The 19687-nt window shown below is 55.5% G+C and overlaps 1 protein-coding gene across 4 annotated transcripts in view; it reads left to right on the top strand.

Annotated features, from left to right (window-relative positions):
- Nucleotides 1-273: 273 nt before the first annotated feature.
- CLIP2 (CAP-Gly domain containing linker protein 2) overlaps nt 274-19687 on the top strand; it is a 72039-nt gene continuing 52625 nt past the window's right edge. For 2 of the 4 annotated variants that reach the window (XM_072752844.1, XM_072752841.1), the window contains exons 1-2: nt 274-495; nt 11494-11600. The gene's annotated coding sequence lies outside the window, so the exon portion shown is untranslated. Of the gene's footprint in view, nt 496-8930; nt 9114-11493; nt 11601-19687 lie in introns of those variants that run through there. The other 2 variants (XM_072752843.1, XM_072752845.1) reach the window with 2 other exon arrangements.

The raw sequence follows: 19687 nt of genomic DNA, 5'->3' as shown, positions 1-19687 counted from the left end.
CGGGCTGACGCCGCGCGCGGAGGTCGAGGCGCGGCCGCGTTTTCCGCCCGCCCGCCCGCTGGCAGCGCGGCGCGGCGGCCCGAGGACCGCGAGGCCAAGCGAGCGCGCGCCTGCCCCCCGCCGCGCCAGGCCCCGCCCCCCGCGCCCGCCCCAGCGCCGGCCCCTTTTGTTCCCTCCCGGAGCCGGGCCGCTCGCTCCGCTCCCGCTCGGCTCGGCTCGGCTCGGCTCGGCCGCGGGGCGCGCCGGCGGCGGCTGGGGCTGCTCGGTCCGCGCCGCCCGCCTTCCCGCCGCCGCCCGGACGCCAGGCCCGGGCCCGGAGCGCGAGCGCGGAGCCCCGGCGCCGGGAGGGGCAGCGGCCGGGGGCGGCGGCGCCGGGAGGGGCCGCAGCATCGTGTCCCCCGCGGCGCCCGGCCGGGCCCGGAGCGGAGGAGGAGGAGGAGGAGGAGGAGGAGGAGGAGGGGGCCGGGCTGCGAGCCGCCCGCCGCCGGGGCCCAGGTAGGAGCCGCCGGAGGCCCGGGAGGCGGCTGGCCGGGCAACAAAGGAGCGGGGGCCGCGGGAGGCGGCGGGGCCTGGGCTGCAGCCGGGCGGCCGCCCGCGGGCACTGTCGGGGGCGGGGGCGGGGGCGGGGGCGGGGGCGGGGGCGGGGGCGCGGGGGCAGCCTGGGCTCGGCTCTCGGGGGCAGCGCGGGGCGGCCGCAGGCGCCGCGGGGGGGGGGGGGCGCCCGGCCGGTGGGCGCGGCCGCGCAGCAGCCCCTGCAGCCCCGGGCCTGGGGGAGCACGGAGCCCGCGCCCCGCGGCTGGGGTCGCCCGCCCGGTCGCCTTTGCAAAACTTGGTTGAAGTGCACGGTGGAGGCGGTGAGGGGCGACTGGGGCAGGGCGGCTTCGCGCAGGGGGTGCACCCCGAGGCTGGCGCTTGGAGCTGGTGAGGCAGCAGATTTCCTGCCCTCCCCACAGGGAGGGGCCTTCGCCGCCGAGATGCTTTGCTGGGCCTCCAGGGCGCGCCCGTTTGGGCCCTTCAGGCGGGGCCTGGGCGGGGCGGGTGCCCACTGGGCACTGCCACGCAGGCCCCAACCCCACTCTAGGAAGGATGGACAGAGGGGGCACCTTGGGGAGGGTCACACACCCAGCAGCGCATCCCCCGCCGATGATACCCCGCCGCTCCCACCTGGGAGACAAGTAGGAGTCCAATAGGAGGGGGCGATGTCCTCACCCTTGTAAGATGCCCAGGGGAGGTCACTGGGGGTCGCACTGGCCTAGGGCTGCTGGCAGAGGAGGAGGAGAGTGCAGGGAACACCACGTGGGGCAAGACTCCCCGCCGGTGGTAATGTAAACAATGAGCCCTTCATTGATCCCGCTGCTGTCACCTGGCCTCAGCTCCTCCCAAGAACAGCCCAGCAGCCCTTGAGTGCAGTGGTCCTGGTGGGGGAGCTGGGAATACAGAGGGGGGACCCCTGGAAGTTGGGGTGGAGCAGGGAGTTTGCTGCTAAGATTCCAGAAGGGGCTTCAGGCAGGCGAAGCGGCATGGGCGCTTGGAGTCCAAAAGGTGGCTCTTGGGTTGGAGGAGCAGTAGAGGATCTAGGTGACTGCGTATGGGGCTTAAGTCAGGGGAAGTTCTGTTGAGGGAAGGGATTGTTCTGTCCCCCCTACTTTTGCAGATGCCCCACCCCCCAGGCTGTATTGGCATCTACAGCTCCTGGCCCAGGAGAGATGTTGGGGTACCCGCTCCAGGTTGGGGGAAGCAGGGAGAGACAGAGCAGAGCTTCAAAGGCAGAGGACACCTGGCAGAGGGAGTCTGAGGGAGCCTTTGCACACACGAGCGTGTACCAGCGAGATTCTAGGTGTACCCTGCAGGCTGCGAAGGTGGTGTGTGCAGTTCTGCACACAGAGCTTGAAATCCCAAGGAGGGGATCCACCCCCAGAGGCACCAGTCCCTTTTCAGTATCTGCTACTTGCTTTGGTGGTTGAGAGTTTGGATGCTGGCGCCTGACAGCCTGGGTTCTGGCTCTGTTACTTACCAGCTGTGTGACCTCAGATGAATCACTGTGCCCCTCTGCCTCGGTTTCCCTATCTATAAAATGGAGGTGCTTATGGTATCTGTCTCTTGGGGTTGGTGTGGGAGTCGGATGGATGGGGTATGGGTGAAGGGTGTGCGCTGTGACAGGGAGAGTGCCCAGTGTTTGTCTTGCTGCTGTGCTTGGTGTCGCCTCCTTGGGCACACGTGTGCTCATCCCCTCCCCAGCTGTCCACCGTGGGGCAGTCCTGCCTGTTAGCCGCTCCCTGTGCCCTCCTCCCCGGGCTGCTCCCTCTGCTGTGTTCTGTGATGTAGGGGACACTTTCTTCCTGGCCTCCCCTCCCCAGCTCTGCCACCCTGAAGACTGACCCGGGTCCCCTTGATGCCATCTCTTCCACCTCTGCCTCTATGCCCAGAGGAGCGGGGGCAGCATTCCTGACCCAGCTGGTCCCCTGCCTTCTTCGTCTGAGCTGCTGAAACAAAATACCACAGACTGGGTGGTTTATGCCCAACAGAAATTGATTTCTCACGGTTCCAGAGGCCGGAAGCCCAAGATCAGGTTGCCGGCATGGATGGGGGAGGCCCTCTTCCGGGGTGCAGACTTCTTATGTTCCCACGTGGCAGAAGGGACCTGGGAGCTGTCTGGGGTCCCTTTTATGAGGCTACTAATCCCTTTCAGGGGGGCTCCACCCCCACGAACCTATCACCTCCCAAAGACCCCACCTCCTGATACCATCACGTTGGGGATTAGGACACAGGCACATTTAGCACCTGCCCAGTGGTTGTCGGGAGAGAACGGCAGCTTTTGTGTAGGCTTGAAAAAAACAACACATACCGAGTGCCTGCTCTGTGCCAGGAACTGTTTCGAGCTCGCCAAGCGCATGCATTCATTTGTGGAGATCTTTACAATGCTGCCCACATTTTACCGATGAGGGAATCAGGGCATAGAGAGGTTTCCCTGTTTGCCTTTCCGCTACCGTGTGCCTGGGAGACATGCTACCATGTGCATTTCAGTAAAGCTTGGTTTGTGCCGTACCTTCCTCAGACACCACCCTGTTCGTTCTCTCAAGTACAAAGTCCGCACACTGTCTGGCTCCCAGGGCCCACCCGCAGCTGGCTGTGCCTTGGCTTCCCGGCCGGGCTCTCCTGCTCTCCACCGCCGTCTTGTGCTGGCTCGGCCCAGGCGAACCTCAGCTTTGATGAACTGGGAGTGGTGGGCATGGCATGCCTTGGTGAGCAGGAAGGCAGGGAGGGCCCTGACCATGTCTCCGGGATGATTTTCTTGCAGGGCACAGGAAGCTCCTCCAATTAGGTTAAGTGAGAGGGGAGTTAGGAGGGAATAGGAGCTTACACAGCCAACAGTTGCAGGAGGCCTGGCTCCCCGAGGAGCCAGGATGCTGGCAGCAACACCCCCCCCTTCTGGCTTTCCTCTTTCTGGACTATGGTTTCATTTTCTCTGCCTCTCTAGATGCATCTGTCCCTTCTCCTCTCCCTGTAGACTGGCTCTCTGGGTTGTTGGCATGGCTGCTCTGAGTGGTGGCTTTAGCTTGAGGCCACGGGACCTCCTGTGGGCTCTCCTCTCAGTCTTGGGGTGCTAGGGAGACCAACTGGCCCGGCTTGGGTGGGGGTACCCACCGTGTCGCTCAGGTGGTGGGGGGCCAGGCCACGTGGTCTCTGGGGCCAGGGGCTGGGAATACTGCTACAGTGTTGGTGTTGCCTGCTGTATGATACATGGTATGTGCTGGAGGAGGACTAGGGGAGGGCGGGTGAATTGGGACATTGCTGTCTTTGGATACTCAGGATCTGGTAGGAGAGGCAGACCCAGGGCCAGTTAACTGTGGTCTCCACTATTAGTCAGTGCGATTTCCTGGGAGTAGCTGGAGTACATCAGACTGGCCTGTGTGGGGAGGGAGGGTGGGGGATGCTAGGGAGTGGGGGAGTGTGAACCACAGCTCCTTCCCCCCACCCCCAGCCTTGGTTCAGAAGCTGATGAGGTTCTACCCTTTAGGATCTGGAGACTGGAGATCTGGTTGCCAGCCAGGCACGCGGGTCACCCCACTGCCCACCCTGCCCCACCACTCCCTTGCAGGGCTGCCAGGGTCAGTGTGCAGAAACAGTAATACAAAGCTCATGTTTTCAGAGGAAGTGATTCAAAATGGTAATGAAACATTTCCCTCCTGAATAGAAAGCAGAGCATGCCAGGTGGTTTTTATTAACAAGGCATAAATTTGGGGCTTTGTCCACTTAACACTTCTGTCTTCGCTGGGCAGCTCTTGATGCATCCCTAGAATCTAGTCTTTGGCTCTGTCTGCCCAGGAAAACACCTGCTCCGGGTTCACATCCTTCTTCACCCTCGTGGTCTCTTTGCCACGACAGGGTGGAATTTCAGGCCCACACAGGGTGCCTGTTTTGCTGGCTGGGGGCTCAGCGTACGGCCCACCATTCTTCCAAGTGCAGTCTGAAGCTGGACGCTGCCATGAGGGAGGGAGCGATGTTTGGGGTCTCTGGATGTTTTGCTGCCTCGTATCCTGATTCTGCTCTGGCTGTTACCTTTTCTGCTATAGACTGTTCCTTGCATAAATTCGTTGGTTCCTTGACACAGCTCACAGTTTAGCTGCTTTTGGACTTGGGGCTAAGCCCAGCACGAGGAGGAGCGGTGATTTGCAAAGATAAACACAGTATAACGGAATGGAAATGGGGTGAGAAGGTTGAGCAAGAGGGAAGTTGAAAATCAAATGAAGCCAGAGGGGGCTGCTGTCCCTTCTGCTGGAGGTAATTTGACTCTGAGCTTTCCAGCAGCCAGATCTGAGGGGGAAGTGGGAGTTTGGAGGGGCTGTACTGTCCCCTCGCCTTGTGTGAGCCCTACTATATATACTGCTAAAGCCTAAGGGACGCAGTGCAACTGTAGGGAGGGGTGGGGCAGTGTGGTCCCTGGTCCAGAATGCAGGGGGGCGGGGGAGCAGCCACCTCCTGGAGGGTCCCTGTGAACAGCTTAGAGCTGGGGCTCGTGTGCACAGCTGGCCCCCTCCACCGAGGTGTGACTAGTCCCAGGCGAGAGTGAGAGCCAGTGAACCAGGAGGCACACTGGTCTCTGCCCAAGAATTTCCATCTCACGAGGAGGCACTGGGGCCATGATACTGGGTATGCACCCAGTGGGCCCCAGTAGTTAGCTGAGGGATAGAAGAGGGACATAGGCATTCTGGCAGGATGAGTGATGGGGGTGAGGTGTCTTTAGGAGCAATGAGAAGTTCAGGGAAGCTGGAACAAAGGGTGCTGGGTGGGGAGGGGCCAGAGTCAGGCAGTGCCTGGGCTGGTGGGCAGACATGCTACAGACCATGTGGCCTTGGCGCCCAGGGCCATGGGGTGCCCTCCTGACCTCTTGCTTAAACCTCTGCCCTTGTGCCCCTGACTCAGGTGCCTGGAGGATAGCTGGTCTTGGTTCTGAGAAAGTCAGGAAGGTGGCTAAAAGTTCAGGCTCCGTGTCCAAGAGGGCCTGAGTTCAAATTCCACACCTGCTGTTGGTTGGTCCTATCACCCTAGGCAAACGATTGAGTCCTTCAGACCGTCAGTTTCCCCACTAGTAAAATGAGTGGAGATCATAACAGGGCTGTTGTGAAGGTTAAATGAGTTGGTATTTATAAAGCACTGGGACTGGTGTCTGGAGCAAAACAGATCATGCATGTCTGTGGCTCCTGAGGCTGGAGCAGTTCAGCAGAAGACGGGGCTCATCCCACCTGAGCCCCCTACCCTAGTGGATCCCCACACCCACACAGGATCTGAGTCCAGCACAGTGCAGAAGCAAGCTCTCTCTGTGATGGGGGGGGGGGGAATGTGGACACGGGGTCATCCTTCCCCCTGTGGTGGACCGGCCCTGAGGGGATGGGGGTGCTCAGCACGGTCCATTAATGGTTAATGTTGTTATTGACAGTAACAGTAGCTGTGTGAGTTTGGGAGAGCCTCTCAGGGCAGCTGTACCAAGGGGAGCAGAAATGAGCTCTGAGAAGAGGCCTCATTTTCAGCTTGATTCCCTCCAGTGAAGGGAGGCTCACTGCCTGCTTTTTTTGTTTCATTGGACCCACAGATGGTTAGCCACTCTGTGTGCCACTCTGTGTGCTAGATGCTTTGGAATGTGCTGCTCTTCCCAGAGATTGCTCAAGCCAGCCAGTGAGTGTAGCGATGGTTTGTGAACAAGCTGCCATGGGCCTCCAGCTGAGTGTCGGCAGGAAGAGGATGGTAGAGGAGGGCACTTCCGTTCATTCATGTTTCTTTCATTCATTCCTGGATTCATTAAACATTTTGAGCTGCTGTGTGTGCTGGGCGCTGTCCTAGGTACCGAGAGCCCAGCAAAGAACAAGAGAGGCAAAGTACCTGTCCTCTTAAAGCTGCTTTCAGTGAGAGGTGAGGGAGTTTGCCAGTTGGGGAGAGGAGAGGCATTCCATTTTGTTTTTAAATGTATTTATTCATGAGAGAGACACACAGAGAGGCAGAGACACACACACAAAGGCAGAGGGAGAAGCAGACTCCCTGCGGGGAGCTCAGTGTGGGGCTCAGCCCCAGGATCCTGGGATCACGACCTGAGCTGAAGGCAGATGCTCAACCACTGAGCCACTCGGGCATCCCAAGGAAAGACATTCTAGGCAGAGGAACAGCATGTGCAGAGGCCTGGGGATGTGACCGAATACGTATGGGTGTGGATGGGCATCTGCGGCATTTCGGCAGCATTTGGTGGCTGGGGGTGGTGGTTGCCTTCCAGGAAGCACTAAAAGAAAACACTGAGTATAAGGGCTTGCTAGTGACTGACCTTATCCCTGAGGCCACTAGGTTTTGCCCCTCCTCCACCCATCCCGCCTCCAACCTTCGCCAACAGCTCTGGGTTGCCGTTCAGAGGTGTTGATGGTGCCCATCGGCCCCAGAGCTGGTCCATCCCTTCTCTAGGCTGCTGCGTGGGCCCTGTCACGGCAGTGAGGGGCAGGCCCAAATCTCAGTGGATTCAGCCTCTTCCCTGCGCCTTGCCTGCAGGGGAAGGCTCAAGAGAGGATCCTGGGTGCTGACGTGCGTGTCTTATGTTGGAAGAAGGTTGGTGTGCTGGAAGGTTGTCCAGTGAGCACAGCACTGCTGCGTGTCAGGGCCTGGATGCTTGAACTCCCTGGGGCCTGGGCCTGGCCTCAGGGAGCTTGGAGGACGGTGGAGAGACAGGTGCTCCAGTGGGTCCCCATGGTTAGGCACCACTGCCTGGGGCTATCTGATGAGTGGGAAGGCCCCAGGGGGGCAGGGATCACACCTGTTTCCTACACTTCTGCTGCCACCCACCCTTAGTCCAGGTAACTAAAAAAATCCAGGATCCCTGGGTGGCTCAGCGGTTTAGTGCCGCCTTCGGCCTGGGGTGTGATCCTGGAGACCCGGGATCGAGTCCCACGTCGGGCTCTCTGCATGGAGCCTGCTTCTCTCTCTGCCTGTGTCTCTGCACCCCTCCCCCCGTATCTCTCATGAATAAATAAATAAAATCTTAAAAAAATTAAAAAAGCAAAACCCCCCAAATATATATATATTTTTCAAAGGTTTTTTTTTTTTTTTTTAATTAAAATACAACTGAAATGCCTGTATAACAGAACCCAGACCAGGAATGTGAGAGACTGCTGGCTCCCCAAAGCTCCTCTTACTTGTCCTTCTAGTCAATAACCCTGACCCAAGGAAACCCCTTCCCTGATTTCTGATGCCATCAATAAAGGTGGTCTGGCAACTTTGTTTTTATTTATTTGCTTGTTTATTTTTAAGTAGGCTCCATGCCCAGCATGAAGTCCAGCTCCCAGCTTGAACTCACATCGCTGGGATCATGACCTGAGCCAAGATCAAGAGTCGGATATTTAACTGACTGAGCCTCCTAGGCACTCCTATATTTTTATTTTTAATTGTGCTGTAGTTGACACAGACTATTATCAGTTTCAGACATACAGCATAGTGACTCGACAAGTCTGTGCATTGTTCAGTGCTCCTCACAACTGTCACCACACCAAAGTTATGACAATATCTTTCACTGCATTTTCTATGTTGTACTGATCATCCCTGTGACTTATTTATTTTATAACTGCAGGTTTATACCTTTTAATCTCCTTCACTTATTTTGCCAATCCTCCCACCCTCTTCCCCTCTGGCATCCACCAGTCTGTTTCCCTGCATTTATGAATCTGTTTGTTAGAACTTCATTTTATGTATTTATTTTTATTATTTTTAAAGATTTTGTTTATTTATTCATGAGAGACACAGAGAGAGAGGCACAGATGCAGGCAGAGGGAGAAGCAGGCTCCATTCAGGGAGCCTGACATGGGACTCGATCCTAGGTCTCCAGGACCGCACCCTGGGCTGAAGGCGGCGCGAAACCACTGAGCCACCTGGGCTGCCCTATTTTAATTTTTTTTTTAAGATTTTATTTATTTATTTGAGAGAGAAAGAGAGCAGTTGCCTGCACACATGCATGAGTAGGGGAGGGGCAGAGGGAGAAGCAGACCCCATTCCCACCCCACTGAGCAGGGGAGCCTGAAGATGTGGCACTGGATCCCAGGACTCTGGGATCATGACCTGAGTTTGAAGGCAGACGCTTAACTGACTGAGTCCCCTAGGCGCCCCTAGAACTTCATTTTAAACAAGCACCCCAACATGCTGTATGCCCCCTTACACCTGGCTTCTTTCATTCAATCAGAACCATAGAACTCACATTGTTGCATAGAGTTATAGTTGCTACTTCTTCACTGCTGTAGTTTATTCTTTGCTGAAGAAACCACAACTTAATTACTATTTCTAATTGTGATGGCTAACTGGGTTAATTCAGTGTGGGAGTATTAGAAACCGCACATCTTCTGGGGCACCGATGGCCCCCGTCTGCCTTCTTGTTGGGGGGGGGCGTGCCTAGGAGTGGCCTCACTGGGTCACGTTCAGGTTTAGTCTGTGAGGCCAAACCCGCTTCCAAATCGCTAACCAGTTTGCGCTGGTCCGGCAGTGCACAGGCGCTCTGGGTCTTCCTCGCCCTCAGGACATCCGGGATGGCCGGTCTGCTTCACTTTAAACCTTCTGGTCAATGGACTGAGTCAGCCAGGTGACCAGCAAAGGTGAGCATCTTTCCTTATGCCTGCTGGTCTTTTTTTTTTTTTTAAAGACTTTATTTATTTATTCATAGAGACAGAGAGAGAGAGAGAGAGAGAGAGAGAAAGGCGCAGACACAGGTAGAGAGAGAAGCAGGCTCTATGCAGAGAGCCTGACATGGGACTCGATCCAGGGTCTCCAGGATCACGCCCTGGGCTGCAGGCGGCGCTAAACCGCTGCGCCACCGGGGCTGCCCCCTGCTGGTCTTTTGAATGCCCTCTTTTTGTGTGGTGCTCACTCAGTTGTTTTGCTTGTCTTTCTAACTTGATTTACTGGACTTCTTTCTATATTCTGGATATGAATCCTCCGTCGAATGTAGGAATTGCAGATACCTTCTTTCCCTTCTGTGGCGAGCTCTTGACATGCACTCTGTCCCTCAGCGGTACCATGTGATGTACAGAAGCTCTTAATCTTAATTTTGTCCAATTTATCCAGCCTTTACCTGCTTTCCAGTGCTTCCTGTGTCCTGGTTAAGGAATCTTTGCCTGTCCTAGTGTCATAAAGATCTTTTTTTGTCTTCTGCTAAAAACTGTAGTTAGATCTTTCACAGTTAGATCTGCGTCCATTTGGAATTAATTTTTGTGTATGATGTGAAGTCAACGTATTAGTTTCCTTTTGCTGCTCAGACGAGTGACCAAAAATGTGGTGGCTCCCCAAACAACACAAATTCTTATAATTCTGGAGGCTGGGAGTCTGAAATGGATCACTCCAGGCTAAAATCAGGGTGCTAGCAGGGCTGTATTCCTTCTAGAAGTTCAGAGAAGGATCTGTCTCTTGACTTTCCCAGCTTCTAGAGGCCACCCACATTCTTTGGCTGATGCACGCCCCCCCCCCCCACATGTTGCACTCAGTTTTTGGCACACTGCCTTCTCTCTGATTCTATCTGTCCTGTCTCCCTCTTGCACTTAGAAGGATCCTTGTGATCACATTAGGTCCGCCTGGGTAATCCAGAATAATCTTTCTTTTTTTTTTTTAAAGATTTATTTTTATTTATTTATTTATGATAGACATAGAGAGAGAGAGAGGCAGAGACACAGGCAGAGGGAGAAGCAGGCTCCATGCCGGGAGCCTGACACAGGACTCGATCCCGGGACTCCAGGATCGCGCCCTGGGCCAAAGGCAGGCGTGAAACCGCTGAGCCACCCAGGGATCCCCCAGAATAATCTTTCTATCTGCAGGTCAGCTGACTAAAATCCTTGATTCCATTTACAACCTTAATTCCCCATTGCCAAATGTGAGCTAACGTGTTAACAGGTTCCAGGAATGGGGACATAAACACTGTTAGGAGGCCGTATTTCTATCCACTATAGCCGGGATCATGATTTTTCCCTGCCTGTAGTTATCCAGTTGACTCAGCATTACTTACTGTAAAAACCGTCCTTTGCTCAGGGATATATATATATATATATATATTTTTATGATAGTCACACACAGAGAGAGAGAGAGAGAGGCAGAGACATAGGCAGAGGGAGAAGCAGGCTCCATGCACCGGAAGCCTGACGTGGGATTTGATCCCGGATCTCCAGGATCGCGCCCTGGGCCAAAGGCAGGCGCCAAACTGCTGCGCCAACCAGGGATCCCTATTTTTTTTTTTTTTTTTGAGATTTTATTTATTTACTTGAGAGAGAGAGCATGAGTGGGTGGGGGGAGGGCAGAGGGAGAAGGAGAAGCAGACCACCACTGAGCAGGGAGCCCAATGTGGACCTCAATCCCAGAACCCTGGGATCATGACCTGGGTATTTTTAGCTTCTTGTACAAATTCTGACCCTAGAGAGGAGGTCCAGCTGGCTAGGGTGGGAAGGGGAACCCAGGTGATGGGGTGCTTTCCTGTAGCTCCCTGGCCTGTATGTGTTGGATGGAGCTACAATAGTAAAAGGAGAATAGATCCTCCCAGGCCAGGACACAAGAGCCCTTTCCTTCCTGTTCTGCCCAGATCACTAAGTGACCTCAGGAGGCCCCTTCCCTCCATTGGCCTCTGACTCCATCTGGGGACCCCCTTGCCCAGTACCAGTTTCTGTCACCTGAATCTCACTGTCCTGTTCACTTGCTCTGTGGCCGTCAGCCTGGGCCTCAGTTTCCAATTCTGTGAAATGGGAATAAAGGTAGGTCAGGGGGCCACTTGAGTCAGCCAGTGCCTGCCCAGCATCCTGGGCCAGTGCCAGGGCCCTGGCTGTCCATTCGCTGGGGCTGTGGGTGGTGACACAGCCTGGAGTTGGCTCTGGAGCCCTGGCTATCCACTGGTTCTGAGCGTGCCACATCTGTGTGTGTGTGTGGGGGGGGTGCACGCACACATGTGCACATGAGGCAGGGAAGTATATTGACATGGACTTTCCTTCCTCTTCCTAGACCTGACACAGCCCTGGCCCTGATTCCCTTTGCTGCTCCAAGAGACAGACTCTGAACCACCTCCAGGCCTGAGAGAAGATGACCCTGCTCCAGTGTGTCCAGCTCAGGTGAGACAGGCATGCCAGCCTTTTCCAGGGGCTCTGCTGTCACCCCAGGCTGTGGGGTGGCAGGATGGGGACAATGGCAACTTTACAAATTGGGATCTCCAGCCCTGAGCATAGAGGCTGTGAGAATGGTGAGCACACCAGATTGGGCCCCTCTTGTCTTCCAGACTTGGGTGTCAGAGAAGCTGGGGTCCAGTGGGGCCCCCATGTTGTCCCCTGCTCAGCCCCTGGGTGCCCTGCCCTCTGTGTCTATGCTGCTGGCACGGCATGCCATCTTCCTTGCTTCAGCCCGCATCTCCTTGCAGCCACATGGGCTAGTGGAGCCTGGGTTCCGGCCCTAGCCCTGCTGTGAGGCTCAGGCTGGTCCCTTCCCCATCCTGGTCCTGGGTGGCTCCTGGGCCCTTTGGTACTCCCAGGGTGACTCTGGACCCCGAGCAAGGCCCATTACCTCCCTGTCCTTTTTGGGGCCACTATCTCCTGCCCTTGGCTGGCAGCAATATGTGTAGCAAAGTTGTACAGCCTGGGCTGGCTCCCTGGGGCCTCACTGATGGTATGAGAGCAAAGGGTGGACACAGGCAGATCTGCACCATCTCCCTGGACGTCCTGGGCCCAGGGGGCAGCTGGTGTGAGGCTCCAGGTTTTGGCTTTCCCCTCCAGCTGGCAGGACTCACAGGGAGGGGGCCTGTCTCAGCCCTGCCATGCTCTGTGCTCCCACATGGGGATTTTAGCTTCACTACCAAGTGAAAGTCCCCAAGCCTTGGTCAAATGGAGGCAAGATGAGCCTCTCTTCTAAGCAGGATGGGACAAGCAGTGAGTGGCAGCGGGGAGCAGGTGGGGAGGGTGGTGGTCACACCCGCTGGCTAGATTAAGGGGTTGGGCTGGCACCAGGTTTCTAGTGCAGGGGGGAGTGTTGGGGTGCCTGGTAGGGCAGGGCCAGGGGACCCCACCCTACATTAACATAACGGGGAGCCTTGGGGTGGCAGTCAACACCTGTGGGGTCCACTCTGTTTGGGGTCTGCCCCCCCATTTTTCTGGGTAGGTGTGTACAGGGAGGAGAGGAACTCTTAGCTTTTCCCCTCCCCTGTGTCTATCTTTACATTTTTAAGAATTCAATTTAATTTAATTTAAACTCAATTAATTAACATATATAAGTTTCAGAAGTAGAGTTCTACATTTTTTTTAATTGAAAAAATGGTCGTGAATATTTCAGACACTCAAGAAAAGAAATAGACAATATGATCAACACCCCTGTACATCCTGCAGGACTTAAGAAATGAATCTTAGAGGGCACCTGGGTGGCTCAGCAGTTGAGTGGCTGCCTTTGGCTCAGGGTGTGATCCTGGGGTCCTGGGATCGAGCCCCACATCGGGCTCCCGGCAGGGAGCCTGCTTCTTACTCTGTCTGTATCTCTGACTCTCTCCTGAATAAATAAATAAAATCTTAAAAAAAAAAAAATGTAAGTAAGAAATCAATCTTAGAACTAGGAATCGAGCCCCCAGTTACCCGGCCCCAGCCCTGTTCCCACCCCATTCCCACCCTCGTTCCCCAGCTGGTTCATGGAGCACTGTGTTAGGGCTGCGCAGGGAGGTTCAGGCTCCGTGGCCACCGGCCCCTGCTGTATGGCCTTGCCAACTCTTGGCGTCACCTGGCTTATTGACTTTGTGCCCATCTGATTGGGTGGGAAATGGGATCTCCTTGTGGCTTGCATTTGCATTTCCCTGCTGACTGAGAGACTCAGAGGCTGTGCCTGCTGTCCCGAGGATTCTCTCTCACCCTCTCCTCGAAAGCTGCCTATTCTTACCTGTCTGGTTCTTACCTGCCTATCTGGGGTGCCCTCAGATCTTCCCTCATGTCACATATGGGGATGCACCCAGCCTCTGATTCTCCCGCCCTGGCCATCCCCAGTGACTCTCCTAAGGGCTCCATCCCTTGGCCTCCTACCCCCCCACTCAGTGTCCCTTGGGGACCTCATACCTGATGTCCCAAAAGGACACCTTCTCCGAGGTCCCTCCCAGCATGGAGAGGTTCCCCCTCCTGCTGGGACCCTGGGTGCTCCCTCCACACCCACACCATTTGCCATCAAATGCGGCTCAATACCTCTCCCCCCTCTGGCCCCTCCAGCCCCTGCCTCTGTTGTGGCTCAGGCTGCATGGTCGTGTCCCTTGTCTGTCAAACGTCCCCCAGGACAGTGGCCTCCCTGCCCTCATTCCCCTCAGCGCCCTCATCAGCTCCCTGGTGGTTTTGCCAACAGGCACATTTGATCTGTCACACCCTTTGCTTGACATCCTTCGAGGCCCCTTATCCACTCAGGCTGATGCCAATGTGTGACTGGGAGATCCCCACCCCTCCCTCTCTGCCTCTGGATTACCCCCACACACACATTTTATTTTATTTTTTAAGATTTTATTTATTTATTCATGAGACCCACAGAGAGAGGCAGAGACACAGACAGAGGGAGAAGCAGGCTCCTCGCAGGGAGCCTGAGGCAGGACTCAATCCCAGGACCCCAGGATCATGCCCTGAGCCAAAAGCAGATGCTCAACCCCTGAGCCACCCAGATACGCCTCCTCCCCACATTTTAACCACTAAATCCTCAACTGTTTGGTTGACCTAGCAGAACACGGTCTCTGCCTGAAGTTCCCCTCCCCGCCCCCCGCACCCCGCTCCCTCCTCTCATGGGACTGCTGTGGCCTGAGCCTCAGGGCTCGTGGGGAGTGCTCAGGGGCCACACTGAGTTCACCTCTGGGTGCCATATCACCTGGCACTCAGGTCATAGGGTTGAGGGGGTATGTGGGCCCCCTGGCTGCTGACCCCTAAGGGAGGAGGAGGACGAGTAAGCCAGGAGAGCCACTGGGGTTGGTGGAGGTAGTGGGCCTAGGTTTGAAGGCTGGGCTTGTCCCCTCAGTGGTCCTGGCCCAGTGTCTGTCCAGCCGAGGGTGCGGTGTGAGCGGTGGCCGGGCCTCCACAGTGGGATTCCCACCGCCCGCCTCCCTCGCCCTCTGGGTGATGCCAGTGCCCCGGATGTGGGCTTTCCACTGCCCTAGTTGGCACCTTTCCGCCCATTCCGTCGAGGCCACACCCTGAGCCTCCTATTGGCGGAACATTCTTGGGCCTCGTCCCCGCCACGACTGCAGCAGCCACCCCCAGCGCAGCTGAAATGGAAACCCTGAAATGCAGCCCGGGTTTGTCTTTGGTAAATGGCCATTGAGGGCAGCACAAAAGGGGGCCTGTTGGTCTGAATGCTGCCGGCCCTCCTCTCCCCTCCCGTGCCCGCCTTGCCTGGCACCCCAGGCCTCCCGACATCAGAGTAGACGCCGATCGGAGTGGCGGCTGCTGCGTGCTAGGCGTGGAGGGCCGCCCGTGGGCCTGTGTTCGGACTCACTCGTCCATGCTCCCTGCCCTGTCCTGCAGGCGATGCAGCAGGCTCACACCAGCTGAAGACCCATAGCCACTTGCGGTGGGTGGGCTTTGGACCCACATTGCCTTAAGTCTCCTCCCTCCTGGTCTCCCAGGCCTGCCCCACCCCCTACAGGGTGGCCGGAGGCCAATTTATCACCCTGTCCTGGCTTTTCCCAAGAAAGCCTTTCCTTCCTCAATCCCACAAGCAGGGCTGAGTCACAAAGGGGTGATTGGCCCCGGGTTCCTCCCCCTCTTCCTGCTCACCACTTCTTCTCTCCTCCCCTCTCCCCTTCACAGGCTCTCCCAGCTTCGGAGACCCTGGGGGTGGGAGTGGCTGCTGGCCTCTCCTGCCTGGTCCTCCCCACCGCCGGCATTGGTGGTGGGACTAGTGAATGCAGCCAACTCCTCAGGTCTCCTTTGTCAGTGAGGCACCCAGGCGCTCTCCGCGGAGGCCAGGGGTCTCACAAATGTTAGTCCAGGCTGGGGGACGCCAGCCTCGGGAGGCAGGGGAGGGCCAGTCCCGGGGCCGAGTCCAGCATGGCCACTGAGCAGCCTGTGACTTTGGGTGAGTCCCTCAACTTTTCTGAGCTTTCTGTGTTCCTCCCTTGAGATGGCTTCTGGCTCATCGGGGCTTGGGAGGAATAATAAGGCCACATTCCTATAAGGAAGGAGAAGCTGCTGGGATCTTCAGGGTCTAGGAGGGAGGAGGGCAACTCTGGGAGCCTCCGGAAGCTTCCCCTGGGAGGAGTGTCCTAGAGATTTGTGGCTTTGGAGGCCTTTGTCCTCTGGGCAGTGGCAGGTGTACCCTCACACAGGGTTTCCGGAACACGGGCTCTGTGCCAGGCTCTGTGCTGGGGCTGGGTTCTCAGAGAAGCTGGGGCCCCGCCTGGGGTTGCCCGTGAGCTCCCAGGAGGCAAGATGAAGATAAATGAGAACGGTGTCATCTTTCCTTGGCTCAGCGTGCAATACTGAGGCCTCTGTGGGCCAAAGGTTCGGGGAGACTCTACAGAGGAGGAAGCATTGGGCTAGGTGTCTCATAGGTGATTGGAACAGGTGAAGTGAAGCAGGTAGGAGAAAAAGCACAAGTGGGGTCTGGGGAGGTGGGAAGGTGTCAGGTGCGTAGTGAGGGAATGCAGGGTCATTAGTAGCAGTGTGGTTGAGAAGCCTCCGATGCTAGGGACACTGTTAGAGTGCCTGGTCCCTGCCTCAGAGGACATGCTGGCTAGCCGGAAGGTCGCCATGCCACCAGACTGCCTGCTGGGCTGGTCATCATAAGCTACTTAGTCCTGAGGATGTGAAGGGGGGCTTCCTAGGTCCCTTGTCAGGACAAAGGATACCACAGCAAACAAAATAGACCCTAGTCCCTTTCCTTGAGCAGTAGCGAAAGCCAAAGCAAGATGGAGAGGGGGCAGACTGAGTAGGGGTTGTAATCTTAGAAGGGGACATTGGAACAGATACTTGAAGGTGATGACCAATGAACCTCCATATTTGAGGTAGAGGGAACAGCATGTGCAAAGGCCCTGAGGCTGGAGGATGCTTAGTGTGGTCCAGGAGTGGCTGGAGGCCAGCATGGCCAGTGTAAGTGGGCAAGGGCCATAGTGCTTGGAGGAAGGAGATGAGGAGGGCTTTGAAGGCTGGCACACTACTATGGAGAACCTTCAAGGATTTTATTTTTTTTATATAATTTTTAGAAGTTAAGATTTAACTTATATACCATAAGATTCACCCATTTTAAATGTATAACTTGGTGACAAATTGATATTTAGTATAAATACAAGTTGTGTGGTCATCACAATCCACTTTTGGAACACTTCTGCCTTCTGGAAAGTTCTCTCATGCCTATTTGTGGTCAGTTCCAGCTCCCACCCCCAGGCAACCCCAGATCTGCTTTCTGTGTCTATAGTTTTGAAACTTCCTCTAAATAAGAATCATGCAATATGTAGTCTTTTGTGTCTGGCTTCTTATTGCTGCACCTTGTAGAGGGTGGTCAATATCGTTGCATATGTTATAGTCACTTATTATTGCCAAGGAATGTTCTATTATATAGATATGCTGCTTACCATTTACCAGGTGATGGGTATTTGATTGTTTCCATTGTTTGACTATTGTGAATAAAGTTACTATGAACATTTTTTACAGATTTCTATATGAACATGTGTTTTTATTTCTCTTGGGCAGTTGGATCATATGGTAGATAAATATTTATTTATTTTTTTTTAGATTTTATTTATTTATTTATTTTTAAAAGATTTTATTTATTTATTCATGAGACACACAGAGAGAGGCAGAGAAACAGGCAGAGGGAGAAGCAGGTTCCCTGTGGGGACTCTGATGCAGTACTTGATCTCAGGACCCTGGAGTCATGACCTGAGCAAAAGGCAGATGCTCAACCACCGAGCCACCCAGGGGTCTCTAACTTATTTTGACTTTGTTGTTTTTAAGTTTATTTATTTTTTAAGTAATCTCTGCCCCCAATGTGGGGCTTGAACTCAGAACCCCCAAGGTCAAGCATCATATGTTCTCTCCCTACTGAGCCAGCCAGGCACCCTAGGTATTCAAATCTTTTATTCCTTTTCCATTAGGTTGTTTGTCTTCTGATGAGTGAGTGATCAGAGTTCCCCATGTGTTCTGAATAGAAGTCTTTTATTAGATGTATGATTTGTAACATTTTTCCCTGGTTGGGGAGGTTTCATCAGAGAAGGGCCCAAAAGGCATGGGGAAGGGATTCCTTGCATCTCATTCTGTTCCCAGCAAGAGGTCTTCCTCTGCCCCCACACACATGGGGCCCTACCTCAGGATTTCCTAGGTCAGAGGGCCTCCCCTGCTAAGTCGCTGGAGCAGAAGGCCAGTTAGCCACCCAGAGGTGGGATATTCCCTGTCACCAGAGAGCAGGCTCCCTCGCCCCTGCTGGCTCAGTGAGTCATTGGGGTTTAGGTCATTCAGGCTTGGGCTCAAGCTTGTGCTGGGGGGATGCCAATGGAGCCTAACTGAACCAGAGAGAGATGTCTGCAACCCACAGGTACTTCCCTAGGGCATGTGCTTCCTGGAGGGCCAGGTTCTGGAGAGCAAGGGAGCAGCCTCATACTCCCACTGATCCAGCAACTCCCAGGCCCCAGAATTCCTGGGGTGTCAGAGTCATCCAGCAGAGGGTTAGAATGTTGGATTTGGAAGGCTCTAGGACCAAGCTAAGGCTGACAGCCATGTTCCATATTCCTGTTGGCTCACCTGGGTATGTGGGTGTCATCACTGTGTGCCTTGGGGGAGCTTATTTGTCTCTGCTCTCAGGACTGGCAGCCCTGCATAAGGAGCCGTCTGTCCCATGCTCAGGTCATAGTGTTGCTGGCTCAACTTGCTGACCTGAGAGGTGTTCTGAGGCCACTTTGCAGATTCCTGCTGTGAGCATTGTGGGTTGGCCTCTACAGTAGTCAGAACTTTTTTGGTTGCAAGTGACAGTGTCCCTCAAATATGGTTAGGCGAAAAGAGAAAATGATGCACAGGTATAAGGATTTGTTGACTGGTATAAGTGAAGAGCTCAAGTGATCAACTTCAGGCTCAGCTGCATCCAGGCCATCCAAATCCAGCAATTCAGCTCTGCTCTCTCCATGTTGGCCTCATTCCCTGGCAGACTCCTCCATGTAGTAACTGGGATGGCCCTGTAGTTCCTGGCGTCCAACCCACACCCAGGCAGCCCCAGAGAAAGGAAATAACCTTCCTGAAAGGTACCAACCAGAGTCCAGGCCCTGGTGCTCTTTGGGTCATGTGATCTTTCCTTCACTAACCACGCGGACTCTGGCCAGGCCTGGGTCATGTGCCCACTCCCCATGTGTGTGGTGGGTCAGCCCATATAAATCTTACGGATCGAGAAAGGAGCAAAGGGTTGGGGTAAGGATGTGGAGTGTGGCTGGCCTGACAGAAGGGGCATCTCCTACTGCATCAGAGCCGAGCACCCAGAGAGCACTGTTCCCGAGGTCCCCAGGGGTGATACCCTTGCCCAGAAACCTCTGCACCTCCGGTGGTGCTCTGTATCCCCTTTCCCAGCTGGACTGTGTGCTCCCCAGATAGAGCACTCCGGGGCAGGATGGGGCCTAGTCGTAGTGAGCCCTTCACCAATGTCTGGTGCAGAAGAGGGTGTGTGCCCAGGACAGCAGAGGAGAGGCCAGGGCACCACGGCGGGGGAGAGGCCATGGCAGAGGAGAGGCCAGGGCGCGGTGGTGGGGGAGAGGCCAGGGTGCGGCAGGCCTGTCTTGTCTGCCTCTCCCGCGGTCCCCCTGCAACTGGCCTCGTCTTGCTGCCATGTGGCTCCCTGAGCTGACCACCTGGAAGACGAGGCTTTCCTGTCTCAGGAGCCACCTTTGTCAAGTACTACTGCCCTATAGGGCTGGGCGTCGTCCCCCTCGGCCTTCTCAGAAGGGCAGGGGCTGTAATGGTGCAGGGCAGGCAGAGAACGTGGCAGATCCATCCTGGCAGGGGACCGAGGCAGGTGTTGGCCTCCATGTGTGCACGGATCCCCACCCTTGGTGTGGGGTGGCAGGTGCTGGGACGGTGAGCAGAGCTGGCAAGGTGGGACAGTGTGCCAGTTGTTGGAACTAGGTGTTGCTCTGTCCCGCCTGTGTCAGGAGCCATGAGTGGTTCCCTGGTCCCACAGGGCCTGGGGGCCATTGCACAGCGACCCCCAGGCTACCCACGTGTGT

Source organism: Vulpes vulpes, chromosome 3 (assembly GCF_048418805.1).
Source record: "Vulpes vulpes isolate BD-2025 chromosome 3, VulVul3, whole genome shotgun sequence".
Classification (NCBI taxonomy): Eukaryota; Metazoa; Chordata; class Mammalia; order Carnivora; family Canidae; genus Vulpes; species Vulpes vulpes.
This window is presented reverse-complemented; position numbering and strand designations above follow the sequence as displayed.